This window comes from Danio aesculapii, chromosome 12, assembly GCF_903798145.1.
Source record: "Danio aesculapii chromosome 12, fDanAes4.1, whole genome shotgun sequence".
Classification (NCBI taxonomy): Eukaryota; Metazoa; Chordata; class Actinopteri; order Cypriniformes; family Danionidae; genus Danio; species Danio aesculapii.
The window spans coordinates 34,105,511-34,132,894 of NC_079446.1; the positions used below are offsets into that span (position 1 = coordinate 34,105,511).

The following is a 27,384-nucleotide window of genomic DNA, read 5'->3' on the forward strand; positions in this document are numbered from 1 at the left end:
GGCAAATAAATACATTACAGAATGAACTACCAGAATTACTGATTACAGAAACAAATAAAATGTGCACAACAGATTTAGCTTTACAACCTTGACTGGAAAAACAAAGTAAACCGATAGAAAACGTCTACAACTTTCTTTTTTCAAAGTCATTTCCAAATTGTAATTTTGTAGAAAGGCAGCACAGTGGCTCAGTGGTTAGAACAGCTGGGCCAGTTGGCATTCCTGTGTGGAATTTGCATGTTCTCCTCGTGTTGGTATAGGTTTCCTCAGAGTGCTCCGGTTTCCCCCACAGTCCAAATACATGCATAATAAGTGAATTGAATCAACTAAATTGCTTGTAGTGTTTGAGTGTGTGTGTGTGTGAATGAATGTGTATGTGTGTTTACTAGTACTGGGTAGCAGCTGGAAGGGTATCCGCTGTGTAAAACATATGTTGGAAAAGTTGGCGGTTCATTCCCCTGATAAGGGACTAATCCAATTAATTTTGTAGAATTCTTTTTCAGGGTGGAATCTTGTCTTCGCTTCTACATCAACTCTTCTAAAATATTTCACATTACATCATCAAATGTAATCATTTTTTTTTCCATATTTATTTTATGTTGTCACTTGTCACTTTATGTACACTGGAAGCTTCTGTAGCCAAAACAAATCCCTTGTGTGTGTGAGCACACTTGGCAATAAAACTGATTCTGATTCTGAAATATCATCATAAAAAATGTATCACCTGATGGAAAAATCCATAATTATGAGCTAATACTTTATTGACTTACCCGGACTATTACAGTAACACTACAAATAATAATTTATCCAAAACTAATATGGCAGCAGAAATATTGAGTCACTTTCATTTATTAAGTTTGCATGCTGTCGTTTGAGCTTTAGGATCCATGATTGCCATCATGAATGGTTAGGATTAACATGGGATGAATATGTTTTATGGTGTGTCACAGCGTCATGTTGCATCGCGTCTGATTAGGACACTGTGTTAACGTAGTAGCATAAACACGCAATCTGTCGAGGAGTAAGTGCAATCCAGCCTTCGTCTGGAGCTTTCCCTCGGGGCCTGCACGCTCACAGGGGCCCAATGCACCAGAGAGTGGGCGGAAGCCTTACAAAAACACGTCGTTATTGCTCCCCTCACCTTCAGCCCGCAGCAGAACTGCTGACATTCTGATGTGTGGTTACACATGACGGCTGATATCATCATGGGCTCATTACCGCAACATGCTTCATTTGAAATGAGCCAGACGTCGGCAATGAGAACGCAGTCATGAGAGAGACACAAACTGAGGGAAGATGCTGTGCACGGTTAGGTGTTTTTAATGACAAAAATTGGAATAAAAAGGCCGATGTTGATGATGAGTAATGCGGTGACTTTCTGAATGTGCAGATGTGACTGCTCGGTAATTATGTTTGACTGAATCTTTTTTTGCGGATTATAGCTGCCAGCTATGCAAGGACAAAGAGCACTGACTCAGTGGGATTAGAACTACATCATGTAAGGACGTCCACCCAAGTGTAACAAAAACCTCATTAACATCTCACGGAAACACTATTTTAATTAGCTGCATTTTATTCTCTTTAAATCCTTTATACATGCACAAGAGGGTTTCTGGGGACCCTTGGCTTCTACGTGCGCACTTTTTTTCTTCCATCGGTGTAGCCACTGTTGGTGCAGTTTAGTGTGTCCTCTGAGATTTGAGTTTAAACCAAACCAGGAAAACAGGCGAGGAGTTGTTTACCAACTGGAGTTAAGCTATATATAAGAAGCACCTCAGGCCCCTTGACATATTCTTAATTGAATCTTCTCGACTCGTTTAATGAGAAAGAAAGACAGAGTCTATCAGGCAGGGATCCCTATGTAATGCATGGCTAATGTTCTAAAACAATCTAGAGCCTGAAAAGCAATGTTTGTATGATGAGTAACCCAGCTGTTTGCCCTAATGACTGCCATCTAGTGTTGGGCACAGAACAATGGTTGCGTGTTTTATGAAAATGTGGAACCAAATAATCTTGAAATTCCCATTTACTTCAGAATAAATGACTCTTATGAGCTGTTTAGTTTAGGCAAAACCTAGTGCAATCAATCTGATTCCTGAGCAAATAATTGTTATGCTGATTCTGAAAGAGATAGTTCACCCCCTAAAAAATTCACAATTAAAAACATTTACCCACCATTTACTTGTTTCAAAACTCTATGGGCTCTATTTTAATGATCTAGGCGCAAAGTCTGAGGCACATGGCACAAAAGCCTTAAGGGTGTGTCTGAATCAACTTTTGCTATTTTAAGGATGGAAAAATAAGGTTTGCACCATGGCACATGGTCTAACAGGGTTGTGCTTTTTCTCTTAAGGAGCTATGGGTAGGGCCAGACAGAATCTGTGGACATTATTTGCTATTTCTGCTGAGAATTTTGTAAAAAATCTGCGGATTTATGTGGAATGATTTGGGAGTATCAAAACTAAAGACTTAATGATTGAAATAAAAAAAATAATACCTTTTTAACTTTTATTTATTGTTCACAATGCATATCCAATTAGATACAGCTTTTTGGTAAACAAAGCAGGTCAGAAAATATTACTTTACAAACTGTATTTTAAATAATTCATATGAACATTCTTATATTAGTCAATAATATTACTTAAATTAATATAAATAAATATAATATATATTATATATAATATCGAATAAATATAAATTTTATATATATTTTATTATATATATATAATATCAATAAATATAAATTTACACAAGTAAATAAATACACTCAATGATAGGATAAAAATCTGTGGAAATCTGCGGATTTATGCGCACAGTTTACGTGTGGACCAAGTTCTGTGTTTAGAGAATAACATGCATTAAACCAATGAAAGACTCATCACCCATTCCCTTTACTTTCTCTTTCTCTTCACTTTTACTTTTACTCGTTTACTCGTTTACTTTCATGGATAAGGAAACGGTGTTGTACTAACTCCACTGAAGACATCCATTAGCCTACATATTTAATTTTAAGCGCAAATATTTGTTTCAAAACTATTTCTAAATTCAGTTCTAATTTCCAGCAAGCTAATAAATTAGTAGTAATAACGAAGTGTGGTCAACGGAGTTATATCCAAACACAGCTAAGCCCATATGGTCCAAAACCTGACAAATCTAAGCTTGTTTTTTATTAAAACAAATATAAATATGCATATAATAAATACTACTACTAATAATAATAACATTATACAAAAGCAAGTTGTCATGAATTAACTTAAAAAAAGCCCCCCGACATGAAGAAGGCAAAGCAATAAGGGTTTTTATATTTATGTAGAAAATAATAATTTTTGTAATATTTTAATTGTTTTATTTTAATCCTTAAATTCTTTTTCAAATCTAAAGATGTTTGCTTATTACTGAACATGCTGTGTATATTAAGCAAAGTGTACTATTTTAAGGCGCACAACTAACGCACTCTGCTCTGGACTTTGGAATGCTTTCAGCTGGTCAATTGCGCAGTCTATTTTAGCTCCTTATAATAGCAACATGCCAACAATGCGCCTTAACACACCTCCATTCTAGACAGGTAAACCTATGAGACACCAAACACGTCTGGTGCCTTATTGTGCCGGGTGTATGATAGGGCCCTTTGAGTTTCTTTATGATATTTTCAAGAATGCTGAAAGCCTGTAACCAGTGACTTTCCATAGTTGTTATTTTTCCTGCTATGGAAGTTAATGGTCACAGGCTACAACGTTCTTCCAAATATGTTCTTTTTTGTTCAACAGAGGTAAGAACTCATAAAGGTTTGCAGCTACTTGAAGGTGAGTAAATAGTAATAGACAACACTGTATCCTTTTAGGGTCTGAATCTGAAATGAGCAGTGTGACCAGAGTAGTTTAGTTCTGATCAAGTAATATTCAGTTTACTTGAAGGGTCATTAATATTATTTTAGTTTACAATGTAACGGTCAGTTATTAGACTGCATGAGTGCTATCTTTAAGAAAAGTCACTGTTTGTAAATGCTTTAAGTGTGCTGTATTTATTATAAAAAACCATTTCATGTAATGTTTTTTGTCTTAATATGAATGACTTTAAATATTTAATAATTATTATAAACATTATCTAATGAAACTTTATTTTAAAGTGTGACCATATTTATTTATTTATTCATTCATTCAATATCCTTCGGCTTATTCCCTGATTATCAGGTGTCGTCACAGTGGAATGAACCGCCAACTATTCCAGCATATGTTTTACGCAGCGAATGTTGGATATGTTTTTTCAGCTGCAACCCAGTACTGGGAAACACCCATACACTCTCTAATTCACACATGCACTCATACTCTTCGGACAATGTAGTTCATTAAATTCACCTATAGTGAATTTCTTTGGACCTTATAGCGCATGTCTTTTGGGGAAACCAGAGCACCTGGAGAAATCTCACACAAACACAGGGAGAACATGTAAACTCCACAAAGAAATGCCAACTGACCCAGCTGGGGCTCGAATCAGTGACAGTGCCAACCACGCCCCATATTAATTCATTTAGAAAGTATTAAAAAAGTCAGAAAAATCTAATCCATTCCTATCAATCAATCTTCTTACATGATTAGCATCCGCGGCCATGTTCCAATAACATTTTTGTTGTGAAGAATGTAAACGGTTTGATACACATATCAGATCATCTTTCAGTTCTATCTTGCTGTAATTCTCTTTGACTGTCCAGATCAGCAGGCTCCATTGATTTGAGGCCGTCATTAACTCAATCTCAGCATATCGCTGTTCAGAGCAGATTGGTTTGTAGATGCGGGTTATTTGAGGACAGCGGGACTTCGAGCACTCCTGGTTTAAGAATCAAAGCGCTTTTTAGAAGCTGCGGAATGAATTTTTCACAGTGGTCTCACTTCACTGGATTCCAGCAGCACAGGCTTGGCTGGTGGTGCCAGCAATGGAGAGGGGGGGTTACGACTGAAGGAAGTAGGCAGTGGGTCAAAGTTTGCTGTGGCTGTAGAGGCCACTTGAGAGCATGTCAATCTGTGGTGAGGGCACTGGCACAGAACTGATTGCCCTTCTCAAACAGAATCAAACTAAAGCGGAATGTTGGTTGCAGTTTTTTTTTTTTTGAGTGGAATGATACACACACCGTGTTTGACAGTAAATTATTATATGTGATCCGTAATGAATTTATTTAAATGAAATCACAAACATGATCAAGCAAAGCAGTAATTGTCACACATCTTGCAAGGGAAGTATGGTTCTGTGATCAGTAGTAAATATTCACAAAAGCCTGAAGGTGCTCCAAATATCCATGAAGAAGAAACCCGGAAAATCCTCATATCATAGCATTACATTATAAACAGAGGATTTAAATGTTTTAATAGATCCAGCGTGGCTAATAAACACACGAGAACAGTATCATATCACATAAGGATTTATTTTAAATATCAGCTAAAGTTATCAAGTGAGTTTGGAGTAAAAGCTTTAACACACCTCCATTCTAGACCGGCAAACCTATGAGACGCCAAACACGTCTGGTGTATGATAGGGCCCTTTGAGTTTCTTTAAGATATTTTCAAGAATGCTGAAAGCCTGTAACCAGTGGCTTTCCATAGTTGTTATTTTTCCTGCTATGGAAGTTAATGGTCGCAGGCTACAACGTTCTTCCAAATATGTTCTTTTTTGTTCAACAGAGAAAATAACTCATAAAGGTTTGCAGCTACTTAAAGGTGAGTAAATAGTAATAGACAACACTGTATCCTTTTAGGGTCTGAATCTGAAATGAGCAGAAAATCCTCATATCATAGCATTACATTATAAACAGAGGATTTAAATGTTTTAATAGATCCAGCATGACTAATAGACACACGAGAACAGAATCATATCACATAAGGATTTATTTTAAACATTGGCTAAAGTTATCAAGTGAGTTTGGAGTAAAAGCTAAATATTTTATGAGGTATTTTTAAGATTGAGTTTTGAAGTCAGCATCCCAGAAAGATTATATCAGTTTTAATAAATTGAAATGTAATTTAATTTTAAGGCATGCAAGTAATCAAATTAAACAGTTTTCATTTATTTACTTAAATGTGGGGTTTAATTTTGTGTTTATTTAAATGCATTTATAATAATAATAATAATAATAATAATAATAATAATAATAATAATAATAATAATAATAATAATAATACTCAACTCAATTTTTTTCTAGAGCCCTTTCAACCAACCACAATGGGTACCAAAGTGCTGTACATAATATACTGTATGCAAAACGTACATAAACTTACAACACATGGCTAAAAGCTAAAGGATATACAGTAAGTGTGTTTTCAGTGACTTCTGAAATTACTCCAAAGTAGGAGATATTCTTAAGGAGAGTGGAAGATCATTCTAAAGTCTTGAAACTGCTACTGAAAAAGCTCTATCATTTCTCGACATTTCAAACATGATTGCGGAACTGTCAAATAGAGTTAGAGCGAAGAGATCTCACAGGCTTATTAATTAACTCAGAAATATACTCAGGGGCCAGGCCATGGAGGGATCAATGCGAGTTAGGTTCAAAATGTGATCAAAATATATACCTATAAATAATAAAATATAAAATAAAACGTGTAATATTATGGGTTAGATAAATAACTTAGAAGGTCATGATTCGCACTCATTAAAAAATTGCTCCGCACAGTTTTATTTTACATTCTTCAGGCGATACAAAACACAAATGTTTCGGCACAATGCCTTCCACAGTGTGTGACACAATCCTCTCACCCTTCTTTCCCACAATTAATCACATTGCGTCATTAGTTAGACGGCCACTCGATGATAAAAACAATCTAATTTTCATTTAAATATACCATAATTAACCACACAATAAATATTTACCTTCAAAAACATTATTTCACTGGAAAATAGCAAATGGATTATCATCATTATTCATGTCTACATCAATCTCATTATTTGTATCATTACATCTTCAAAATGCATGATTCACAATATTATAGTTAAACAACAAACCGTTAAAGAAACACAGAAAGGTCCAGTTCCTCATTCATTCCTCTTGGTGTAAGTGATTTTAATTTTATGAATCCAGAATGCTTCTCTTTGTAATAATCTTATATTCAGATTACCTCCTATGTGACTCAAATACTTATTCGATTCCTATGTGTTCTAGTTGTTTATTGTCATGTCCAAAATCTATTAAATGTCTTGATACTGCCGAAGTTATATCTTGTCGTTGTATACTTGATTTATGTTCACCAATTCGCAACTTAAACTGACGTGATGACTTCCCTATATATATCTTTTGGCACGGACATTTTAACATGTAGACCACATTACATGTAGAGCAGGTAATACATATTTTTTTATTTTATATTTTTACCTGTTGCTGGACTCAAAAATTCTTTACACTTTATCCATTTCTGACATGCGGCTCAATTTCTGCACGGAAAACAACCTTGTATGAAAGTGGATTTCTTATTTCTAACTATATCAGAGTTAATAATCATGTCTGCTAAATTTTGTGATCTTGTGAATGATGTTGAAATTTATTATTTAAAGATTCGTCTGAAGATAATAAATGCCAATATTTATGGATTGTTGATTTAATAAAATGTCTTTGTTCGTTAAATCTTAAAGAGCAATTTACTGAAAACTCTTTTAATTTCTTAGTAGGTTTTTTTTTTTAATATCTTGTTGATGTAATTTATTTACCTTACCTAGTGCATAATTCAACCAACTTTGCAGATATCCTCTTGAATGAAATCTTTAAAATAATGGGTTTTTCTGTTTATCAAAATCTTCCACATATTTTTCAGTCTACGCAAATGACTGACTGGCAAACTCAGTTTATTGTGGACTGGAATGGTAACTGTCCATAGATAATACAGTGTTTTTATCCATTGGTTTTCGATATATTGTTGTTTGTAATGTCTTATTTACTCTACTTATTTTTACATTCAAAAAAATGACAGAATCTGTGCTCTTTTCTGTCGTAAATTTAATAGAAGGAATTTTTTAATTTATAAAAGGTGTAAATGAGTCTAGTTCTTGTTCTGTGCCTGACCATATCACAAAAGTTAGATTAATAACTGCAATTTTCACATTGTATATGTATAAATAGTAAATGTACTGTAATATTTATAATCGAATAGTAGATTTTATGTATTAAATTTAAAATAAAGTATTTACTATTAAAATTAATGTTTATTTGAGCTGAACAGGAAATAAATGTAGTTAAAAATATACCCCATCAGCTAAAAATGCATTTCAGTCTGCAGCAATAGATGCTTCTTCCAGTGTAGATGTGTCATTGATTACAATGGGAGCTGTTTTGTTTTGACGGGCTATGACGCGCTGTTCATGTCCGCTGTAGACGCTGTGTCAGGCTGCTGCGCAGACAACAGAAAAAATAAAATAAATAAAAAATAAATAAATCTGTGGCTCCGTTCACTAGAAACTCGCTTGCAGGCGCTGATGTCAGGAGAGCTGACACGGAAAATGCAGCAGAGCACAAATAACACACATGTGTATAATCCTCACATCCCTTTTCTGGATGAGCTGCTTCTTCTGCCATGATAGCAGACTTTCAAATGCCAAAATGAAAAAAAAAAATCAGTCCAAATCAAATCAGCATTGCTGAGAAAACAGAAGGTTGTTTGGGTTTGTTATAACCTGCTGCTATTGACTGTTTAATAAACAAACAATTTTCTTCGGCAGCTTATCAAATTGTGCTTGCTGAATGTCTGTCTGCAAGTTTTCATGCAGTTTCAGTCGCTCGTAGCTCGGCTCTATTTTCAGCGCTCTATCATTAGAGTTGTGCTAAGCTGGCATATTGTTCTTTATTATGCTAATGTGTGGGTATTTTATCACAAAGTAATTGTACATTGCTTTTTTGTGTGGTAACATCTTTTGTGGGCATGTGTGGATGCGAGTGTGTATGTGGAGGCATGTTCAGTCTTCAGGTTCAAACAAACTACTGTCTTTAACAAACACCTTGTTTTGGTTGGATTTAATTATTTTTTTATTATTATTACAAGGCTGTTCTTTTCTGTCTTGTTTTTTTTTGGATGTCTGTTTGTCAGGGCTAGAAGTGGCACAATTGTTCAGATATATAAAATCATTCATTCATTTTCTTTTCGGCTTAGTCCCTTTATTAATGTGGGGTCGCCACAGTGGAATGAACCGCCAACTTATCCAGCACGTTTTTACGCAGCGGATGCCCTTCCAACCACAACCATCCACACACACTCATACACTATGGACAATTTAGCCTACCCAATTCACATGTACCGCATGTCTTTGGACTGTGGGGGAAACCGGAGCACCCGTAGGAATCCACGTGAACACAGGGAGAACATGCAAACTCCACACAGAAAAGCCAACTGACCCAGCCGATGCTCAAACCAGCGACCCAGCGACTTTCTTGCTGTGAGGCGACAGCACTACCTACTGCACCACTGCGTCGTCTATATAAAATCATGCTGGACATTTTTATTATGCTAAAAAACACTGAATCACATGACAGGTTGTCATGTGACAGGTTAAGCTGTTGATTGAAGTATTTGACTAGTTAGCCTGGTTTAAGATTTTTTAAACATGTTTTACACCTGTTGATTTTAGTTTAATATACACCTGTCTATACACCTGTCAATGTTAGTCTAATGTTTAGGAATTTGTGTTGCACAGAAAATTAGATGGTCCGGGATCAGCATTAGTGAATTTTATATATTTGATGGTCCAGGATCAGCATTAGTGAATTTCATATATTTGATGGTCCAGGATCAGCATTAGTGAGTTTTATATATTTGATGGTCCAGGATCAGCATTAGTGAGTTTTATATATTTGATGGTCCAGGATCAGCATTAGTGAATTTATATATTTGATGGTCCAGGATCAGCATTAGTGAATTTATATATTTGATGGTCCAGGATCAGCATTAGTGAATTTATATATTTGATGGTCCAGGATCAGCATTATTGAATTTATATATTTGATGGTCCAGGATCAACATTAGTGAATTTATATATTTGATGGTCCAGGATCAGCATTAGTGAGTTTTATATATTTGATGGTCCAGGATCAGCATTAGTGAGTTTTATATATTTGATGGTCCAGGATCAGCAATAGTGAATTTATATATTTGATGGTCCAGGATCATCATTATTGAATTTATATATTTGATGGTCCAGGATCAGCATTAGTGAATTTATATATTTGATGGTCCAGGATCAGCATTAGTGAATTTATATATTTGATGGTCCAGGATCATCATTATTGAATTTATATATTTGATGGTCCAGGATCAGCATTAGTGAATTTATATATTTGATGGTCCAGGATCATCATTATTGAATTTATATATTTGATGGTCCAGGATCAGCATTAGTGAATTTATATTTTTGATGGTCCAGGATCAGCATTAGGGAATTTATATATTTGATGGTCCAGGATCAGCATTAGTGAATTTATATATTTGATGGTCCAGGATCAGCATTAGTGAATTTATATATTTGATGGTCCAGGATCAGCATTAGTGAATTTATACATTTGATGGTCCAGGATCAGCATTAGTGAATTTATATATTTGATGGTCCAGGATCAGCATTAGTGAATTTATACATTTGATGGTCCAGGATCAACATTAGTGAATTTATATATTTGATGGTCCAGGATCAGCATTAGTGAATTTATATATTTGATGGTCCAGGATCAACATTAGTGAATTTATATATTTGATGGTCCAGGATCAACATTAGTGAATTTATATATTTGATGGTCCAGGATCAACATTAGTGAATTTATATATTTGATGGTCCAGGATCAACATTAGTGAATTTATATATTTGATGGTCCAGGATCAACATTAGTGAATTTATACATTTGATGGTCCAGGATCAGCATTAGTGAATTTATATATTTGATGGTCCAGGATCAGCATTAGTGAATTTATACATTTGATGGTCCAGGATCAGCATTAGTGAATTTATATATTTGATGGTCCAGGATCAGCATTAGTGAATTTATACATTTGATGGTCCAGGATCAGCATTAGTGAATTTATATATTTGATGGTCCAGGATCAGCATTAGTGAATTTATACATTTGATGGTCCAGGATCAGCATTAGTGAATTTATATATTTGATGGTCCAGGATCAGCATTAGTGAATTTATACATTTGATGGTCCAGGATCAGCATTAGTGAATTTATATATTTGATGGTCCAGGATCAACATTAGTGAATTTATACATTTGATGGTCCAGGATCAGCATTAGTGAATTTATACATTTGATGGTCCAGGATCAACATTAGTGAATTTATATATTTGATGGTCCAGGTTTGGGTCCACTGTTTACAATCTGTAGAAATTCTCATAATTGTGACAGTTTAAATTTGACAGTATTCTAATAAAAATTTTATGTTACTTTGTTGTTATCAGATTTGTACATTAGGGCTTTGTTGAATTTTCTAATGTTAAATTATTCTATTTTTTTTTATATGTTTTGCCTTATGTTTCTGATGATTGTCATCACAGCTCAGGATAGTTTGTAGTTTGACACTTTGTACATTATTCTACTGCAATTAGCCAATTAGCAATTACCAGTGTAGAGCTCAATTTTTCTTGTGTTTTGATGTTAAATCTGGATATAGTGATTCAACCGTTCATATATACTGATTTTTCAATGGTGCTTGTGAAGTTTAAACAGTAAACTATTTGAGAGATATATTTCCATAAATAATGAATAAAATGTGATTTTTATTAAAATCAAACACAACAGTAAACGTCTATAATATGAAATTGAAAACTGACATACAGTAGGTTATATTACACACAGGTAAGGCTGCTGTCTCTTTTTGTGCATCATCATCTGGTTTGCTGTTTTACTGTTCTGTGCAGTCTGTTTTTCACAATTTTCAGACACAATCAGAAAACTCGATTTGAAATAATTCACTGAAAACTGTTCATTTTTTCCCTTACGCACACAAAATTGAATCATTGCGGACTGGCTGTGCAAAATGACATTGTGTGAGTTGCGTCACCTTAGATTTTCAGTTATGAGTAACACTTCAAAGTTCAATAGAAAAACACAAGCAAATGAACATTTGAGCAATAACACTTCAGATTGCTTACTCTGACATAAACCAGAGAACAACGAGCTGGAAATACTCAGGTGAAAGCCTTTTCTGCAGGTTTCTCTTTTACTCAATTCTGTACAGTAAGTTTGAGCTCTGCTGAGGTGCCTATCTTTGTGTACACCCTGGAGCTGAGGCGCTTGACAGTTCATTAAAGAATCCTGAGATCGTCTGTCCTTATTTTTGGAAGGCATGTTGGAGGAGAGGGATTGTGCGAGCTGCCAGAAAAGCGACGAGGGGCGGACACGGGGAGCTAAAATGGAGCTTTTCTCAGCGCTGCCATTGTATTTCCAGGGGCTTCAAAGCTGTCTGCCCCAAAGCTGCTGGCTCTCGAAACACTTTGGAGAACAGATACCTTGATCAAGCGATTGAGAAGACAGATTTGTGCTGTTTACAGCTGAGGGCGGCATTTTTTTTCCTCATTTTTTTGTGGGAAAAGATTGTGATTGATACTGAATTAATTTCACATTGTTGGGTCATTAATTGGTCAGGTTTGGATTATGGAAAGAGTCAAACATAATCAGACTTTTTAACATCTTTAATTTGGTATTTCTGTGCAGAAATTTGTAAAAATTGTAAAAAAATTTGGGGAGTTTTGATTTTGAGAGCATAGGAACTGAAAACTTAACATAGAAAAAAGGGCGAATACAATGCGAATCCAATTAGCACCTCTTGTTTTGGTAAACAAAGCTTTAGTAAATCTATATCATATAATAAATCTACTAAGATGCATAAAAAAAATTCAAACTCTATTGTACATAAATCATTTAAACATTTCAGTAGTATTCAATATCATTGCTGAAATTACTAATAAAAAACAAATATAAATTTCAACACATTCAGCACATTTACAGTTAAAGTCAGAATTATTAAACCTATTTTTTTCTTTTTTAATTATTGCCCAAATGATGTTTAACAGAGCAAGGAAATTATCACAGTATGTCTGATAAATTTTTTTCTTCTGAAGAAAGTCTTATTTGTTTTATTTCAGCTAGAATAAAAGCAGTTTTAATTTAAAAAATATAGATATGTTAAGGTCAAAATTATTAGCCCGTTTAAGCTACATATTGTTTTCTCGATAGTCTACAGAAGAAACAATCGTTATACAATAAATTGCCTAATTACCCTAACCTGCCAAGTTAACCTAATTAACCTAGTTAAGCCTTTAAATGTCACTTTAAGCTGTAAAGAAGTGTCTTGAAAAATATCTAGTCAAATATTATTTACTGTCATCATGGCAAAGATAAAATAAATCAGTTTTTAGAAATGAGTTATTAAAACTATTATGTTTAGAAATGTGTTAAAAAAATCTTCTCTCCGTTAAACAGAAATTGGGGAAAAAATAAACAGGGAGGCCAATAATTTAGGGGGTATAATAATTCTGACTTCAACAGTATCTACTAAAAGACATAAAGATTTCCAAACTCACTTTCAGCACTAGGCATGGGATGATAACCGGTTTCAAGGTTTACTGAGGTTTGGAAAAGTCAAGGTTTTAATACCGCTAACATGTTCTGTTAAACCGTTCCCAAGGTATATGTTAAGGAATTTTTAAATAGATTTTTATGTGTTGTAAAGAAATCTACATTTTTCAAACTATTGAATAGAGCAGAAGTCAGTGATTTATTTATTTATTTTAACTATTAAGCCTGACATGTCTACTGTTCCAAAATATTATGTTTCTTAAAAAAAATTGTGTTCAATGGGGATTTTTTTTGTTTGTTTTGTTTTACCCAGACATTTAAAAAAGAGAGCAGTAATCACAATACTGTGATCTCGTGATGCCGTGGTATTTTTATCCAAGGTTATTATACCGGCCCATGCCTATTCAGCACATTTACATAAGTAGAAAATACATTGAATGATGGAATGATGGCTCAAAAACTGATGGAAATCGGCTGAATATTTTAAACATTTCTGCAGCTTAGATTCCATGTCATCCAAGTTATAGTTTGGGGCTTCAAATTGGATAATAGGAAAGTCAGTTGTATGATATTGTAGTTATTTGTTTGTCTGTTAAAAGGATTGTTCATCCAAAAAAAGATATAAAAAATGTTGTAAATTGGTAGCCATTAAATGCCCACCAAATTTCAACACACTTCATCTTATTTTGTGTTCAACAGAGGACAGAAACCAATACACAAGTTTCATTTTTGGCTGAGCTATTCCTTTAGAATTGAGGCATGCGTGAGATGCTTAACAAGCCAAATTTTCTTCTTCTTCTTCTGGAGCGCTGGAAGAGAATGAAGCAGAGTACAGACTGTAGAGCTGTAGCAATAAGCGTCCCAGGAGAATGACTGTTAAAGGTGTGTTAAGGTGAGAGAGAGAGAACAGTCTCGGTTAGATGCAGTTCAAATGCACCGCAGACCCGGGGTACAAAGAAAGGTGAGAGACTTAGAAAAAGAGACAGAACAAATGTTCAGAGCTGAATTCATGCTGGTACAAGGGCAATGAAATGAATAGTTCTGTTTGGGCACGGCAGAGGGCTGACCCGAGCCTGCCTGCTGCCTCAGGCTTCCACACTGTTTGAAAACCCTTATATTTTTCTCCGTCAGCATCATCGATGACCTCCAGCATGGTGTCCATCCAGGAGAGCAGAGAGAGAAAGAGAGAGAGAAAAATACTGTGCTTGGTGCAGTAACATGTAGATATAAGAAATCAAAGTCCACTTTTTGCTCACTTATAGGCCTTATAGATTAGTGTATGTATATATATATATATATATATATATATATATATATATATATATATATATATGAAGTCCCCCCTGAATTATTAGCCCCTTGTTTATTTTTTTCTGTTTAATGGAAAGAAGATTTTTCAACACATTTCTAAACATAATAGTTTTAATTACTCATTTCTAATTACTGATTAATTTAATGTTGCCATGATGACAGTAAATAATATTGTACTAGATATTAAAGGGGCTAATAATTTTGACCTTAAATGATCCTTAACAAATTTAAAACTCCTTTCATTCTAGCCAAAATAAAAGAAAAAAGATTCAAAGGGGGGCTAACAATTCTGAATTCAACTATGCTACTGCAGTTGTATTTAGACCTTACAATCACTGTTTTAATTTAACACTTGCCATTCATCAAATGCAGGTAAAACTCAACTGTGTTGTGTAATGATGTCAAATTACTAGTCAGTTCAGCAGGTTATAAGTCATAAATTAGGTTTTCGCTGTTTGCTAGCTAAGGTTGTATGTATAATTTGTGCAAATTTAGCACACATACAGATTTATTAAACAAACATATTAATGCCAAATTCAAGAGTCTCTTAATTTTTTCTAGATCTGTATTTATTCAATAAAAAACAACAACTTACTAACATTAAACGCACACACAGACACGCATACATGTTGGGTTTTCATGCTTAATGGGACTTTCCATAGACTTTATGATTGTTACACTGTATATTCTGTCCTCTTATCAACATTATCCGTAAACTCCACCCTCACAGAAAGCATTCTGCATTTTTCTATTTTATTTTCTACATGAATATTAAGCATCACATATTTTTTCATATTTATTTCTATATTGCTTTTGCCATGTAGATTGTGTCAAAGCAGCTTAGCATAGATCAGGGGTGCCCAAACTTTTTCGCATGAAGGGCCAAAAACCTGATATCTGTGGGCTGAAGATAAAAGTTTCCATGGGTAATTGCCTAATTCCTTTCATAATATTAAAAAATAAATAGAAAACATTACTTTGAATCATATTAACTAATGCAGTATAACATTTTTTTAAATTAAAACTTGTTGCAATGAAAACATAATCACATTTATAACACAGTAGAGTTTAATGCTAAATACACTAGTCAAGCAGAAGCTGCCTTTGCCTTGATTCGCTCACCAAAGTCTCTACATTGTCCTCTGTACGTTTTAAACTAAATCTGATTCATTTACACCATTTAAATTGAAACATTTAGTTTCAGATAGCTTTTTTGTAGCTTAACAATTCAATTAAATTTGAAATGACAATCTCTAAACCATTCTCAGACGGGATGGTGGGCCAATTCAAAGGTTGCCATGGGCCAACTTTTGGGCATCTCTGGCATAGATGAAGTTCTAGTAAACTGAAACTGCTTTAGTCCAGTTTCACAGTTGAAGTTCAGTTTAGGGTAATAATGTCAATGTCACTGCTAAAAGCCAAAACACTGAAGAGTAACTTCAACGATGCGCAGCTCCACAAATCTCAAACCAAGCAAGCCAGTAGTGATCTCAGTGGCTAGGAACAATCTTCATCATATGATGAAATTTAATAAAAAAAAATCTTGAGACAAACCAGTCAACATTGATCATTAGAATATAAACAAATGAATATCATATAATGTTTCCTGAAGAAGCATGTGACAATGAAAACTGGAGTAACGATGCTTTGCAATAACAAACAATAAATGTTAAAATATTTTAAAATGATTGATGATCCCATTAAAAGGATTTTAAAGCTAAAGCAGTTACAATAAGACAAAAAAAAATCCTGTTTAGCACAAGTTCATATTTTGCTTTAGTTTTTTAACAGCATTGGTTTTTGGCATGAGTTATGACACTTTTTTTTTTAATGGCGATGCATATAATTCTTTATATCTCACAGTTTGTTTTCATCTCTGCATTATTTTCCTCAGAATCCTCTTCAGACAAGAAGGAATGCTGCCAGTTGAAGCCTAGTCTCTGATAGCAGTGGAGAACAAGCAGTCTACTTCCCGGAAGAATACAAGACTTCTCTGATCTGGTAGGCACACAGAAAAAAGCTCACATTTATTTCCATAGTATACGCTAGAAGTAACTGCTAAGGGAGTGTTGCATAGTATGTATACAGTATGTTATTTGCAAGATTCATTTGTTTCAATGCTGTACTTGTAGTTTTCCAAGTAGTATACAGTGTTTGCATCTTTTGGTTTTGTAAAGCAACATTTGAGGCTGAACATTTGACACAACCATCACAAATGACAAGAATTTAAAATGGTGATGCTTTATTTTGTTGAACATTCTATTAATTATACATGTAAGTAACTTCAACCATAACAATTATCAGTTTGCTACCTGCTAAGATCTCCTCACAATCTACAAATACTTTAGTAATACTCTTACATGTCAATGGTGCAATGAAAAAAACCCTACGTTTAACTTTTGCATTTATAGATTTGTATTTTATTTTTGGTATACAAGATAAAATTGCCAAAATAATTATTTTGCACATGTGTTTGCCAAAGCAATTAAAAATGGTGTACTGTGTAATCCAGTTCAGTAGTTGGGAATTTTACTTTTTAAAGTCATTGAAGAACCGGCATTTGGTCTTTTAATCTGCCATTGTTTTAGTTGTCAAGTACTCTAACACAACACATGGAATCACTGTTTTCACAAAATTGGATTTTTGACACAATTACCAAGGCATGATAAGAGTATAATTTGCAAAAGCATGCAATTTGAAGCCCATGTTTAAAAATATGCATTTTTCAGACTTCCAAAATACTGTTTTTGTGTAATTGGGGGAAAAGACACATACACACATAGGGCTCTGTTTTAATGATCTAGGCACAAAGTCTAAAGTACATGGCACAAAGGCATTAATGGCATGTCTGAATCCACTTTTGCTATTTTAAGTACAGAAAAAATAAGGCCTGCACCCTGGTGCAAGGCCTAAAAGGGTTGTGCTTATTCTCTTAATGAGTTATGGTTGTGTTTTGAGCATAACATGCATTAAATCAATCAGAGTCTCATCTTCCATTTCCTTTAAGAATCAGTTGCATCGCGCCATGGCGTATTTGCTATTTACATGGCGGACTTTATTAGTGGAAAAACTGAATGCTTCAATAGCGAGAAAACAGTTAAACAGACCATCTGCAGAACGAGGATAAAGAAGGAGCCTTTTCCATCCGGCCTCTTTACTTTCTCTTTATTTACTTTCACTCTTTACTTTACTCCTTTACTTTCGTGGATAAGGAAATAGTGGAAATTGCGGAGGCCACTGAAGACATCCATTAGCTTATATATTACATTTTGTAATTTTGTTTAAGCGCAAATATTTGTTTTAAAACTATTTCTAAATTAAGTTCTAATTTTCAGAAAACAAATAAATTAACAATAATGAAGTGTGTATTATCCAAACACTCGTCCTATTCTTATGCCCCAAATGGTGATGCATACATTTCCAAAACCCGACAGGTGGACAAATCTAAACCCCCGAGGTGAAAAATGCATGTTTTTGGGTTTATGTAGAAACTAATAATTTTTGTAACATTTTAACCCTTTATTTTATTTTTTTTTTCACATGTAAAGATATTTGTATATTGCTGTACATCCTGTTTGTATTAAGCAATGTGTAATCGTTTGGAGCCCCATAGCCGCATAACTAATGCGCTCTGCTCTGGACTTTAAACCAGCTTTAAGTTGGTCAATAGCAGGGTCTATTTCAGTTCCTCAAAGTAACAACGTACCAACAATGCATTTTAACACACCTCTCTTTTAGACCAGCAAACCCATGAGTCCACAAAATGACGCAAGTGGATTAGCTATTTAAACAACGTGGTGCAAAATGTGAAATTACTGTTTCGCTGGTTTGAAAAAAGCAACAATTTGCACCATTCACGTCTTGCGCTTTATAGCACCGGGTGTTTGATAGGGCCTATGGGATTTTAAGTTTTCATTTGAAGGCATTGTTTTTTTAAACAGAATGCAATCATAAGCATAGATAAAGTCCACTGAACGTATAAAGGGAACAATCAAAATAGTGTAACAATTAAACCATATAATTTAATTATATTTTTCTTTAGATTCTGAATTATCCATGTTAGAGGAAGAAACTTACAAGTACAAGTACACATTTAATAACTATACTACACATATACATGTATACCATGTTTGTAATACTTTTCTTTACGCATCAATAAACTGTTGCAGGGGAGTACTAGTCTTTTAGGGTAATTTAATAGTAGTAGATTTATGTAAAAATAAAACAAACACTGTGAGCTTCACACATTACAGTATGTGCAGTGTCATGAAAATTGACAAAACCCCATGTTTCACTTGTGCTTCACATGTGTTCCATGAGTATTTCATGTGTAATACAAACGACACTCTCATTTAATAATACAAAAAAAGTTGTTGTTTCGGGTTGAACACAGGGTTTAATAACTGCTTTCATCCAACACCAAAAACACAGTCAGCTTTTAAGAACCTCTTTGAATAATATCAAGAGCCACTTGAATTAGTATCGAGGGTATGTTAGTAACTGGCTGCAGTTCCTGTTTTCCTCCCTTCCAATTCTAAATGTGTTCTCATTTTAAGTAAATACGGACTCCAATCTCCACTTGCTCCAGTCACCCTAGGAATGAATGTGCCCAAGGGGATGCTAGTTTCTCATTCAGCCCGAGTACGCGGTGGGGTGAGGGTGTGGGGAAAGAAGTGTCTGTAAGTGCACTTGAGCTACTGAACTCACGCAGTGCGACAGTCAAGTGCACGACCAGCTAAAAGCCGCTCACAGTGAAAAGACCCTCTTGAAATGTTTGTCTGAATCTCATAATTTTCCCCAAATACGTGCATTGTAGACTCATTCCCGTAATAGGAGCCGTTTATTACAAACTGTCATTCTTTGCATGGATGTTTGACGGAAACAACAGACTGTGGGGGAAGGGTTGGCTCAGTGTCTGGAAGATGGGAATGGAAGAGGGTCATTAGCATTCCAAGAAAGTGTTGGCGTCTGGTGGAGCACAGCCATGCTTGGCTGCCTGGCACGATAGGGCAACGTGGTGGCCATTAAGGCAGTGGGGTTTGGGGGTTAGGGCCCATGGAGGACACTGCCACCCCCTGCATGGGAGCGATGAGAGACCCTGGGCAGGTGGTCTATCAGGGACAGTGGGCTGGAAGTCCAGGACAAATTGGTATAGAGAGGCTCATTTCCCAAACTCAGCATGAGAGACAGCAAAGCAACTTCATGAGAGAGTAGAGCACTGATAAAAAAAAAGAAGATAAAGAAAGAAAGACTCAAAGAGCATTGGCATATTATTGATGGATTTGTCAAGAAATCAGTCAGTCAGCTGTGCCAGCAAGTTGTGTTTCTTCCTTAATTTTGACACTTTGCTATGCATGTTTAGAAAGGGTCATCATAAGAAAAAAAAAAGGTGTTAATGACATGCATAGAATGTAACATGTCACTGGTGTTTAGATCAAGTTAAATTTACAAAGTAATGACAGCCAAATCTGCACACATTTGATTACTGGAGGGGCGTCGCTAGACTCCATTTACTGGGGCACGTGCCCCAGTAAAATTCGCCGCCACAGTAAATGCTTTGAGATGCGTCTTATTTTATATGCAAGTGTATTTATTAAGGGCGGTAATCCCAGAGTAAAGACGTTATTCTCTATGTGCAACTGAGCCAACGCTGATGAAAGCAATGAAATTTAATCAAAAAGCAAACTGAGCATGTGCGCAAAAAACCATACACCATCCTGATTGATGCTGACATGTTACTCTGCTCCCGGTGAAACTCCTGGTTGTGAACATGCACACCGGAAAAATAGCCGCGCTGCTCACGCGCCTCTCATGCGTTGTGAAACCAAAGGTTGTCGACACGCAGTGAGTGTTGCAATTCGACAAAACAAAGTTTTTAAATAACATGATGGTGATCTTATTTATACTAAGCATGGCTCCTGATAGATTTTTATATGAAGCAAAAAGGAAAGATAATGAGTAAGGGAGTTAAGACTTAATAAACCTAATTCTCGGACATAAGTCGGGTAAGACCGCACACAATTCTATAAAAGATCTTTATAATTCTATAAAAGATCTTTATTTGTATTCTATAGAATTGTCAATAGAATTTCATTCTAATGAAATTAATATTTATGCAAAAGATTTCTTAAATTATCTTAGCATCACTCCATATCTGTCTTTAGATTGTTTTCCAGTTACATTAATTTCTGTTATTTATTTAGAATAATTGTATAATAACAATAATACTGTTATTTATTTATAATTATACTTACCTTTATGTTGTATATGCCCCAGTAGAGCTTTATGTCTAGCAACGCCCCTGGATTACAGTAAACAGTTACACTGATGAATATTATTAGAAAGATTTGTTGCTTATTTTAAAAGGTCATTTAGGCTCACTTGAATTTTTCTTACCTGTAGTAATTAAGATTGTGTCACTTGATCCTTTAAACACTATTGTAATAATGTATGCTGTTGTAGAATTTTTTCAAAGTAAAAGCTGAAAATGGTGCTGTTTAATTTACATTTTGTATTTATTTATTTTATTAATTTAGTTATTTATGGGGTGGCACGTTGGCTTAGTGGTTAGCACTGTTGCCTCACAGTAAGAAGGTTGCTGATTCAAGTCCTGGCTGGGCCAGTTGGCATTTCTGTGTAGAATTTGCATGTTCTCCCCGTGTTCGTGTGGGTCACCACAATCCAAAGACATGCAGTATAGGTGTACTGAATAAAATAAATTGGCCGTAGTGTATGAATGTGTGTGTAATTGAGTGTGTATGGGTATTTCCCAATACTGGGTTGCAGCTGGAGGGGCATCCGCTGCGTAAAACATATGCTAGAGTAGTTGGCGGTTCATTCCGCTGTGACGATGACTTGTATGGAGACTAAGCCAAAGGAAAATGAATGAATGATATTTATTTATTTATTACCGGTGTACATATCATTTTTTTAAAGATGTAATATTAAATCAAAGTATTCATTTCTTTTTCTTTAGTTTTATTTGTTAAGAAAAGCTGTAGAGTAAAATTCAACTACAAGTGTTTTCTGCTCTTTTTTGTATATTTCCTTTCTTATAGACACTTTTTTTTTTTTATTTCTGTCTTCTAATATTGAAATATAAAAAAGGTCCACTTTTAGGGCGACATGGTGGCCAGTGGTTAGCACTGTCACCGCATAGCAAGAAGGTTGCTGGTTTGAGCCTCGTCTGTGTCAGTTGGCATTTCTGTGTGGAGTTTGCATGTTCTCCTTGTGTTTGCCTGGGTTTCCTCTGGGTGCTCCGGTTTCCCCCACAAGTCCAAAGACATGCGCTATAGGTGAATTGGATCAACTGAACTGGCCGTGTGTGTGTGAATGAGTGTGTATGGATGTTTCCCAGTACTGGGTTGCAGCTGGGAGGGCATCCGCTGTGTAAAACATATACTGGATAAGTTGGCGGTTCATTCTGCTGTGCCGACCCATGATGAATAAAGGGGGACTAAGCTGAAAAAAAATGAATGAGTTCCACTTTTATCTCACTTTATTTTTTAGAGGCCAAAAATGTGGCGCATTACATTAGTATTACACTCTATCCTTACTATACAGTGGCATTCAATGAGAATTAGTTTGTTCTACACTGAAAGCCAAAACCACATAATAACATCCTATCAGAACAATATACAGTTATGTTTTACAATTTGGACACAGTGGGACACAGAAACCCAGTGACCCTCAAAAAGTCCCATAACTCATTGTTTTTTCGTGTATGACTCACATATTTATCCTAACCGTGTCACATTCACTCCTGGTTAGTATAGAAAAACTGAGATTAACATGAACGTGAGCTTTTTTGGCATTGCATGTGGTTAGAGTACACTGTTAGTCACTGGCAGAAGTTCAGAGTTTTCCCCCCAAGTTCATACACATGAGTCCTATGAGTCATACGTGTGATTTAGGGAAAGAGTTTTAGCCGAATGTGTAGTTCTCATATATCCTTGTCAAGAAACAACACATTCCACCAATGCATCAATGCAACAGTTCCAATGAATGACATTTATTCATCTTTCTCAGACCTGTCAGCCTGTTTCTAAAGGCTCTTAAAGTGAAATCCATCAGAGCCAGCGCAGTTCATCGAGCTCGACACGGGTAGCCATGGGATTGTGGCATTTAAGTGGATAGTTTGATCTCAAACTTGCATCGACAAATCAGAAGAGAGGCTTGATTGCTACATATTGTCACCTTTTTTTGAAAAGGGTAATAAAATAAACATATTGGATGAAATGCCCATGAGTAATGTTTGGTATATTTATTTATTTATTGACTTTGAGTTCATAAAACCTCAGCGCATGACAACTTTATTAACCTGGCGGAGATTTATTTTGAAAGCTCTTCATTTTAGTAATACTTTTTTTAATACTTAGTTTTTTTTGTTGATGTTGTTGTTGAAGGACAAGTGTGCTATCACTCTTTTGTCGGAGGATTATTTTTCTGCATGACACTTTTGATAAGTGGATGGATAGGTGTAAATCTCAGCTCTGTTGTTGTGTGGGGGTTGGGGTGGGGATGGGTTGGTTGACCTGTCATTTGCTGCATAGATTACATACCTGTGCTGGCAGAGATTGAACTCGACTTGTTCTTGAGGGTTTTTATCCTTGCTGTCTCAGCCGATCTTCTGCTTGTAAATTGCCTCTCTTTGATTCCCACACGTAAAGTGAGTTTGCCGTGTTATCATTTGTTTGCTGAATATGCCATCTAGTGCATGAAAACACTGACACAACTCATGAAAAGAGATGTTTGTTCATGCACTACTAGATCTTTCTGTGTTTTCTCTGCCGCTCCTTGAGGGTCCTTGAGGGCATGATGCTCTGGAAACGTGCGTCTCTTGCACACAAAGTCTTTTTGTCATCAAGCTTGCGTTTGCTACCTGTTGGAAGTTGATGGCACATTTGTTTTCTCACATTTCATGCTCTCTTACTGATATTTTTTTTTATTACCCCCCCCCCCCTCGTTTTTCTGAAAAAAAAAAGGGTTTAGATTGTTATACCTCCAGCGTAAACCCAGGTCAGTGGTCCTGTGTTGGGTTGATTCCTTTATGTGGTATGTCATGTTCAGGCATTAGTGGTAATTAGAAGGAAAGGTTGTCCAGATGTGTGGCTTAGAGTTTAGGTAGAGCTAAAATGGGCACACTTCTGCCATATGGTGGAGTTTTTCTCAGCCCAGCAATTGGGATATGCTTAACTTTGGCATTAAAGTCATTGTTTGAATGTCATTTTGCTTTTGATATGTGACATTTTGAGACAACTGGAATTTTGAGAAGGTTAAACATGTAGAATGTGGCTTGATTTTTGGATTGTGGGCGATTATAAGTGTCTGTTTTGCTAAATTTATGGCAGGAAAAAAGCTGAAAATTTCAGCAAGTTTCACTGTTATTTAAATTTACTAATATAAACATATTTTTATTTAATTTAATTTAGTTATTTTATTTTATATTATTTTTAAAGTAAAATCAGAAGCACATTTTTGGGGCTTTGTACATCGTTGTTTGAATGCAAATCTTTCCAAAGCTGCAATGACTCATTTTATCAGCTGTTATTACTTCTCTGTTTGTTTGTTTACTGGTTTGCCTGATGTTGGACATTTGTTGTTGAGTTTTTCCATATTTTTACATTTCAAATTACGCTTATGCCATCTAACACTTATAGTGAATCTTTACACAAACTAATATGTTATCTGCACTGTTAAATATAGCCTTAGCAAATCTCATTATCATTATTTTCACTATGTAAATCATAAAATTATGATGCCTACATTTCCTTGTAGCAACAAAAAATAGTTGTTGTATCTGTCTATAGTTTATGAAATAACACTTCAACGAGTATGTTTACATGGACACCAATATTCCTATTTTAATATGATTAAGACGATTCTGATTAAGAGTCTACCATGTAAACAGCGATTTTTGACTACCTTTATCTGCATAAAGTCATAATCGAACTAAACAGAAATCAAATTAAGACGTGGAGTGTGCCAATTTTAGTTGCATTATTGAAGTGCAGTACAGACATGTAAACTATTACCATCATGTAGGAGTTTTCATTGCGTTTTGTGACTGGATAGTCTATACACACACGTGGCTGTTTGACACTATTCTCTGCACCTACCGAGTCAGTAAAGGACCACAGACACATATCGTGAAATGCTGAGTTTTTTTTCTTTTTCTATATGGTGTGCGGTATCAAATTCCATTAAAACATCAGTCTTCATATTCTTATCCAATATCTCGGTTTGTCACGGGGGCATGGAGGAAATGTTTCTGAATGAAAGTGAAAGTTACAAACTGCAGTTAAAGCCGAAAAAATTTAAAAGGAAACACTCGAAATTACATGAAACTCCAGAGGAATTGTGGATAGCGTGGTGATGTAGTTACATTAATCAAATGTGCTATAACATGTAAAATGGGATCATGAAAAGAACATTCAAAAAGCATCTCATGTAAACACCTTATCTTATTGAGATTAATGCAAATAATTCTATTCCTAATGTCCATGTAAACGTAGTCAGTGTCATTGTTGGAATTTTCTGGAAATATTTGTGGTATGCTCTCTTGCATCTTCTGAAATAGTACAGACTCACCAGATTCAAAATTCAGCAAAATAAGAGAGGCCAGTGATAAAACACATGGTTTACATTATGGCAATGTCACTAAATGAAATGCCAAACCCCCAAAGAGCTAAAGTATATGACTGTGCAAGCTTGCTGTACTTGATCTATATGCCACAGGTTTTTGTGAAATGAAAAAAAATTGAAATAAATAAATAGTTCTTGGCTATAATGAAAGTAATTTATCAGCTTATCAGTATATGTCAAAATTGTAATAATGTGCATTCCTAAATGAAAAAAAAAGTCAATTTTCATAGTGACACTTGTATAAATACTAGCATGCAACACGGTTGATAACACACTTATACAATATGCTAAAAAAAAACATTAATATGCAGAGGCTTATAAACAGTGGAAAATAAACAGTATGTCTGTGCATTATTTCCACATACTGAAACATACATTCCTTTTATGTATACAGTATGTGGACTCTTGGCACAGCATGGCTTGCAGACACAGCCTGTTCCACTGGCAGCCCAACTGCTGACGCTGTCACCTGTCTATGTGGATAAAGGTGATTTTGTTAGCACAGCCATGCCGAGGAACTGGCGTACTTCGCCCACATTTGTCTTCAGATAGCGATTGCGGTTCAGCAATCTTATGTTTTAAACCTTGCTCTGTCATTAATACAACCAGGTTAAATCTGCAGTGTTACAAGATATTTCCTTTTTTTTAAAATATACTGTATACTGTACACAGTCTGAAATTATTAGAAACATCTACAGTAAATGTGTCAGCCTTCCAGATGTAATGGGATAGGGATATATGAACACACACACACACACACACACACACACACACACACACACAGCCACACACACGTGCACGGCTAAAAATAATTATTACAAAAAATTAAAGCTGCAACATTTGGCGCCGTTGCAGTAGGCTGTAAACATATTAAAAATTAAATTGCACCTACAGGCTTTGAAGTTGCATTTTTAATCTGCCATCTCACAACTTTATTCATGTTCACTTTTTTCATGTTCTCATGTTCCTAAGGTGCTACTATTAGAAATTAGGTCAGTGGTTTAACTGTCAAAGTATGCATGTTGGGAAGCAGAAAAGGCACATTATAATAATCTATCAATCCATCTGCTGTCTGTTGTGCATACACACGTTGCCATATCCCATCTCAGATGTAAAAAAAGTATATGTTTCTGGAATTTTGCTAAAGATAAATAGGCATTGCTACTTGACTGGTGGATCGTGACTGATAAATGGATTTATTCAGAAGGGGTCACAAGTTAACTGCCATGGAGATCGAGAGTATTGATAGGTTCCTCCAAGTATTTGATATTGAATCTTCTTTATTTGTTGTTGGATGGCAAACCATTTTAAGTTAAATGTTTAGGATGGTCTGCTTCAGTGGTCTAACAGCACATCAATGTCAGAAGAACTGGATGGGCAAATCAAAGAAGGCTTTTTCAACCATGAATTCAGTTGTCATCAGTAATGTTCTGTGATGCAAACTACTCAGAAGCAGATCTATCGGGGTTACGATTGCCACACTGACAAAAAACATTGCCACCACATCTGCCACTCCAGCACTGGTAATCCATTGTATTAAATTATAAATCAGTTTTCTCTTCCAATTAACAGCAGGGACATATAATTGGAAGAAGATGAAAATACCATATACCCAAAGTTAATGAAAATAAATCTCTATTAAGGGGGATCTATTATGCCTCAAGATGTAAAATACGTCTCTGGTGTCCCTAGAGTGTGTATGTGAAGTTTCATCTGAAATTACCCCACAAATAATAAATGTAATAAATTTTATAACTCTTTGAAACTCCCCCTTTTTAGGCTATTTGTGCCATGTTAGTGCCTGTAGCTTTATATTCGAATGAGATTGTCCTCCCAGCCCTCTTTTCAAATGAGGGCGGAGCTACAAATGCCTATGTGTCAGCATAGTGGAAGA

The 27,384-nt window shown here is 35.2% G+C and overlaps 1 protein-coding gene across 5 annotated transcripts in view; it reads left to right on the forward strand.

The window, feature by feature from the left end:
- Nucleotides 1-27,384, forward strand: part of rbfox3a (RNA binding fox-1 homolog 3a) — a 756,006-nt gene that overhangs the window by 91,131 nt on the left and 637,491 nt on the right. For all 5 annotated transcript variants that reach the window (XM_056469067.1, XM_056469069.1, XM_056469070.1 and 2 more), the window contains exon 2: nucleotides 16,741-16,847. The gene's annotated coding sequence lies outside the window, so the exon portion shown is untranslated. The remainder of the gene's footprint in view (nucleotides 1-16,740; nucleotides 16,848-27,384) is intronic.